This window comes from Chiloscyllium plagiosum, unplaced genomic scaffold (assembly GCF_037043375.1).
Source record: "Chiloscyllium plagiosum isolate Xiang-an unplaced genomic scaffold, Cpla_swu_hap1 HiC_scaffold_1, whole genome shotgun sequence".
In the NCBI taxonomy this organism is placed as follows: Eukaryota; Metazoa; Chordata; class Chondrichthyes; order Orectolobiformes; family Hemiscylliidae; genus Chiloscyllium; species Chiloscyllium plagiosum.
This window is the reverse complement of record NW_028270139.1, coordinates 169,066,746-169,073,444: the sequence shown is the minus strand read 5'-3', so window position 1 is coordinate 169,073,444 and position 6,699 is coordinate 169,066,746. Positions and strand designations below refer to the sequence as shown.

General features: G+C 47.0%; 1 pseudogene; it reads left to right on the top strand.

Annotated features, from left to right (window-relative positions):
* Window positions 1–532: 532 nt before the first annotated feature.
* LOC148152292 (uncharacterized) lies at window positions 533–4,701 on the top strand (annotated as a pseudogene).
* Window positions 4,702–6,699: the final 1,998 nt, after the last annotated feature.

The window sequence follows — 6,699 nt, the reverse complement described above, 5'->3', positions numbered from 1 at the left end:
TGGCCTGTCCCTGTCGCTTCCGGTTGTCAGTTTCAGCTGTCTGCTGTAGTGGCCAGTATATTGGGTCCAGGTCGATGTGTTTGTTGATGGAGTTTGTGGATGAGTGCCATGCTTCTAGGAATTCCCTGGCTGTTCTTTGTTTCACTTGCCCTATAATGGTAGTGTTGTCCCAGTCAAATTCATGTTGCTTGTCGTCTGCGTGTGTGGCTACTAGGGATAGCTGGTCGTGTCGTTTCGTGGCTAGTTGATGTTCGTGGATGCGGATCAGAGGGTGGTACACGCATGGAATGAGCTGCCAGAGGATGTGGTGGAGGCTGGTACAATTGCAACATTTAAGAGGCATTTGGATGTGTATATGAATAGGAAGGGTTTGGAGGGATATGGGCCGGGTGCTGGCAGGTGGGACTAGATTGGGTTTCTGGTTGGCATGGACAGGTTGGACCGAATGGTCTGTTTCCCTGCTGTACATCTCTAGGACTCTGTGACTGCAGGCTTTGTCCAGAAACTAATCACAGTGCTTGCTCACCTGTGGTTCACACTTGAGTGAGGTGCCATTTCCTTCTCCTAGTTTGATTTAACCTCAGTGGTGGGGAAGCTCTGAGTAACAAAACGTCAGAACATCATGAACCGACTTTCAGATAAATATGGGTGAGTTAAGGAAAACCAAGTGCAGATATGAAGTGACAGAGGGTTGGGGAGGGAATTCTGTCGATGTAATGTACACGTACGTCCAGGTGGTTTTAGCTGAAGTCCCACGTAACAGACCTGCCAGCAACATTGAAGCTGATGGATTAAAACAGACCCTTTTAAAAAAAAAGCCACAAAGAACTGAGGCTGCAGGAGATCTGAAAACAGAAACTCAGCAGGTTTGACAGCATCTGTGGAGTGAAAGCAGAGTCAATATTTTGAGTGCAAGATCCTTCTTCAGAGGAGAAAGGATACTGGACCTGAAGCGTTAACAGATGCCACCACGCCTGCTGAGTTTCTCCAGCAATTTCTGAATAAAAAGGACGTGAACCTGAAAATGCTGGTGGTCAGTTGTATTCAGGCTGCAGCTTCATCAATGACCATCCCACCACCGTAAGGTCAGAAGTGGAGATGTTCACCGAAGATGACACTCCTACTAGAGCATTCCATGGCCAAAAGCAGCAAGACTTGGACAATATCCAGGCTTGCACCGACAAAATGGTGAGTAATATTTGTGCCACGTGACGGTCAGACAATTACCATCCCCAACCAGAGAAAATCTAATCATTGCCACATGACATTCAGAGGTGTTAGCATCACTGACTTCCCCTCCAAATTAACATCCTGTGGGTTACTACTGACCTGCAACATAAACACAGTAGCTACAAGAGCAGGTCAGAGGTTAGGAATACTGCAACGAGTTACTCACCCCCTGACTCCCCAAAGCCTGTCCATCATCTCCAAGGCACAAGTCAGGAGTATGATGGAATATTCCCCAGTTGCCTGGGTGGGTGCAGCTCCAACAACACTCAGGGAGCTTGCACCATCCAGGCCAAAGCAGCCCGCTTGATTGATACCACATTCAGAAACATCCACTCCCTCCACCACCAATGCTCAATAGCTGCAGTGTGTACTATCTGCAAGATGCACGGCACACCAGAGACACTTTCCAAACCCACACCCACTTCCATTGAGAAGGATGAGGGCAGCAGATAGAGGAGAACGTCATCCCCCACAAGTTCCCCTCCAAACCACTCACCATCTTGACTTGGTAATATATTGCTGTTCCTTCACTGTCACTGGGTCACAATCCTGGAATTCCTTCCCTAAGGACATTGTGGATCAAGCTACAGAACATGGACTGCAGCGATTCTTGAAGGCAGCTCACCCCCACCTTCTCAAGGGGCAACTAGGGACAGGCAATAAATGCTGCTGTTTCAATGAGATTGCCTCTCATTCTTCTAAACTTTGGAGAATTTAGTAGTTTACTTAGCCTCCCCACCGCCTCCAGGGACCAGTGTAGTGAGCCTTTATCCTTTACCAATATTCTTTGTTAAATTTGGAGAAGCACAGTACTCCAAGTGTGTGGTCTCACCACAACGTTGTACCTTTGAAGCAGGAATGCTTTACTCCTACACTCCAATCCCCTTGCAATAAAAACCAACAGACCATCTGTGTAAGGGAGTCCGCTTGGGAGTGTGGGAATGATGGCAATGGAGTGAGTGTGAGAAATGGGAGAGTGGGAATCATGATACTGGGATCAGGTGGGAATATGGAGGTTGGGAGTGGGCTTTTCTTCCTGTTTATGGGATGTGGGTGTTGCTGGCTAGGCCAGTATTCCTTACTCAGCAATCACATTGGTCTGGAGTCACACGAAGGCCAGACCAGGTACATTTCCTTCCCTAAAAGACATTAGTGAACCAGATGGGTTTGACCCCCCACAATCGACTATGGTTTCATGGTCGTCACTCGTCTCTTAATTCCAGATATTTATTGAATTCAAATTCTATCATCTGCTGTGGTGGGCTTCGAACTTGGGTCCCCATAGCTGCCCTGGGTGTCTGGATTAATCACCTTGTGATAATATCACTAGGCCATGGTGAAAATGACAGTGTTGGGATGGGGGTTGGGAATGAGGGAGATGGAACAGTGGAAGCATGGGGATGAAGTTGGGGTTGGGAATGTGGGAATAGGAGAGTGGGAATGTGGGAGATGGAGTCAGGGTTCGAATGAGGAAGTGGGTGTTATGGTATTCAATCATTGGTGAAAGTCTCGTGTATGCTGTATGAATATAGATGTCTATATGAGATTGATCTGTAGACAGTCTGGTGTTTTCTCCATCCCTCAGGGTCTAACTTCTCTCGATTTACATGGATGCAGCAGGATCCAATCATCTCTCCTGGTGGATCTGATCGAGTGTCTGCCACGCCTCCGTAAGCTGACTCTGTCAGGTACCCAGTGTAACCTCCAGGTGCTGTCAGCTATTGGATGTACTTGCAAGGAGCTGAGAGAGCTGGATGTCTCAATGTGTAAAGCAGTGACCTCCTTGGCGTTGCTGCACTTGGTGTATGATCAGAGCCGGGCAGCGTTTAACCCCCTGCAGCTGGGCAAGCTCCTGACTGAAGGCATTCAGCTCTGTCCGGACTCCACTGAGCAGCAGGTGACTATTGTGGCCTTTCTCCTGCTAGCTCTCCCCAGGTTAGAGTACATCTCTCCCACTTTCCTCGCGGAAGCACTAACTCTGATCCACAGGCGCCTCTTTGGGAAAGGCCAGCAGTTTCTGCACAGCCAAGGCTTCCCCTGTCTGGAGAAGGCCTTAGGCCTCAGAGTGACACCAGGAGATGGCCCCTCACAGACAGCGCTCAGTCTCAGACAGTTAGAAGTAGGTCCAGGGCAAGACCTCTCCATCGTGACATCCATCTGCAGAGAGGTTGTCGAAGCCAGAGTTTCCCTGGATGATGAGATAAGGGACCTGCAGTGCTTTAATTCCTGGAAACAGCTAACCCACCTCACTGTGGACTGCACTGGCGACGCCAAGAGGACTTTGAGTGAGATGATCCCGATTTTCTCCTGCCTGGGCTGTCGTCTCCACTTTCTTTCCCTTCAGAACTTCCATTACCATCTAGAAACTTCTGTCAGCCGAATCCTGGAACTCTGTCCCAGTCTCCGTGTCTTCCAGGCTCTACTGCATCTCCTCCACAGAACTGTAGCTCCGCCCTGATAAACGAGGACAGTGATGGTGAAGATGATGACCAGCAGCCAGTTGAGAGCTTTTTGCTTCCCATAAACTGGCATTTTCCCCACTTAAAGGATTTCAGTTTGCGGCTTTTCGATTCCACCCCGATGCCTCGCAGTTTCCAGCTCTCCCTGGGAACAGCCATGATCTCCGCTCTGCAGGGGTCACCGAGGCTGGAGAAGCTATCCCTCATCAACATCCTCATGAATCTGGACAGGCTTTTCCAGAAGGTTCTGGAGCAGCCTGCCTCTCTGGTGCAGTTAGCGGAGCTGTGTCAGTCCCAAAGCCATGTGTCACCTGTCACTGTCCAACTCCTGATGACAACAGACAACCAGCTGACCTCCCTCGATATAAGACACTGTCACATGACCAGTTTGTGACAGATGCAAAACGCAGTAAATTTGATTTGCTAATCGTCTGGGAGTGATGTGTAAGGGGACTGGTTAAACCGGTATATGCTAAGCATTGCTATCATGTGATAGTCCTCAGAGTGTGGATTTGAATGAGCCTATGATAGAGGGAAGATCTGAATAGTATGAAGAGCTTTCTACAGAGACACAGGCAGTCTTAGAGGCATACACACCCACACTCTCACACCCACACTCTCTCACACACTCAGAGGCCCTCTCTTGTGCCCTCTCTCTCTCTCTCTCTCTCACACACACACACACACACACTCAGAGACTCTGTCACCCTCTCTTGTGCTCTCCCTGTCTCTCTCTCTCACACACCCAGAGACTCAGAGACTCTTGCTCTCTCTTGTGCTCTCTGTCTCTCTCTTTCTCACACATGCACGTATACACACACACATGTATACATACACACACACGTATACACACACACATATGTAGACACACACACACGTAGACACACACACGTATACACACACACAGGGAGGTAATAGTATTGTGGTAATGTCACTGGTCCTAGTAACCCAGAGGCTCCGGCTAACCTGTGAATGTGTGAATTCAGTAAATAAAACATGGAATTGAAAGCTACATCAGTAATAGTGACCTCATTAGTGATTTTTGTAAAGACCAAAGACTAATGCCCTTTAAGGAAGGAAATCTGCTCCTTACTTAGTCTGGCTTACACGTGACTCCATACCCACAACAATGCGATTGACACTTATCTGCCTTTGAAATGGCCTAGTACGTCACTCACTTCGAAGGCCAGTTAGGGATGGTCAATAAATGCAGGATGTTAATGCCCATGAAAGATGAACAAAACTTGTGTGCGTGCGTGCACACACGCACACTGCTGTTTGCACACCCACGTCACAAATCTCTGCTATCTTGAACATTGGTCAACCATATGAAAGCCATTGTTTAAACTTCCACAAAAATAAATAAATCATACAAATTGCAATGCTGTTACTAAATTATTAATAATAATGTGAAACCAGCCAGAGACACGCTAATGGATTTTTATGGAAGAGCCTTTCACTGTAAAGTGAATGTACTGACAGATGTATCAATGAAATAGAGTCAAAGAGATGTACACAGGGAAATAGACCCTTCGGAGCAACCCATCCATGCCGACCAGATATCCCAACCCAATCTAGTCCCACCTGCCAGCACCCGGCCCATATCCCTCCAAACCCTTCCTATTCATATACCCATCCAAATGCCTCTTAAATGTTACAATTGTACCAGCCTCCACCACATCCTCTGGCAGCTCATTCCATACACGTACCACCCTCTGCGTGAAAAAGTTGCCCCTTCGGTCTCTTTTGTATCCTTCCCCTCTCACCTTAAACCTATGTCCCCTAATTCTGGACTCTCCCCACCCCAGGGAAAAGACTGTCTATTTATCCTAACCATGTCCCTCATGATATTATAAACCTCTATAAGGTCACCCCTCAGCCTCCAGCGCTCCAGGGAAAACAGCCCCAGCCTGTTCAGCCTCTCCTTGTAGCTCAAATCTTTAACCCTGGCAACATCCTTGTAAATCTTTTCTGAACCCTTTCAAGCTTCACAACATCTTTCCGATAGGAAGGAGACCAGAATTGCACACAATATTCCAACAGTGGCCTAACCAATGTCCTGTACAGCCGCAACATGACCTCCCAACTCCTGTACTCAATACTCTGACCAATAAAATAAATCATACCAAACGCCTTCTTCACTTTTCTATCTACCTGAGACGCCACTTTCAAGGAGCTATGAACCTGCACTTCAAGGTCTCTTTGTTTAGCAACACTCCTAGGACCTTACCATTAAGTGTATAAGTCCTGCTAAGATTTGCTTTCCCAAAATGCAGCACCTCACATTTATTTAAATTAAACTCCATCTGCCACTTCTCAGCCCAATGGCCCATCTGATCAAGATCCAGTTGTAATCTGAGGTAACCTTCTTCACTGTCCACTACACCTCGAATTTTAGTGTCATCCTCAAACTTACTAACTATACTTCTTATAAATGTGATGAGCAACAATATTTTAATTTTTTTTTACAAATAAATCATTAACGGAGTGATACGTTCTCAGAAACACAATGTAAATAAAAGTTTAAAAGCACGAAATAAGCCTCGAGATTATCTGCATTTCGTTCAGGTTTTCTGAGGTCACTAACTAGAACATGCAATCCAGCCACAAATGGCACTTTCAGCCATTTATTTTTGCACCTAATGTTTTAAAAACGTTTTGAAGTGAATGATGGGAACTGACAGCTGCCTGTGAGTTTGGAGCAGGGCAAGGTCAGCGGTTACATGAAAGATACACCATCTGTCAGTTCCCATCCAAAGCACTCCCCGTCGTGTATGACCATAATTAGGGACAGGAGTAGACTGTTCAGCCCCTCCAGACTGCTGCACAATTCTGTAGGATCATGGCTGATCCCATATTCTTCATGTCCACTTCCCTATCTTTCCCCAGTGACTCTTCTTCCCTGACTGATCAAGAATCTATCCGAGCTTTAAATCTACACAAGGACTGTGCCCCCCACAGCTCTCTGTGGTAAGGAGTTCTGAGATTCGCAAACCTCTGAAAATCTCCT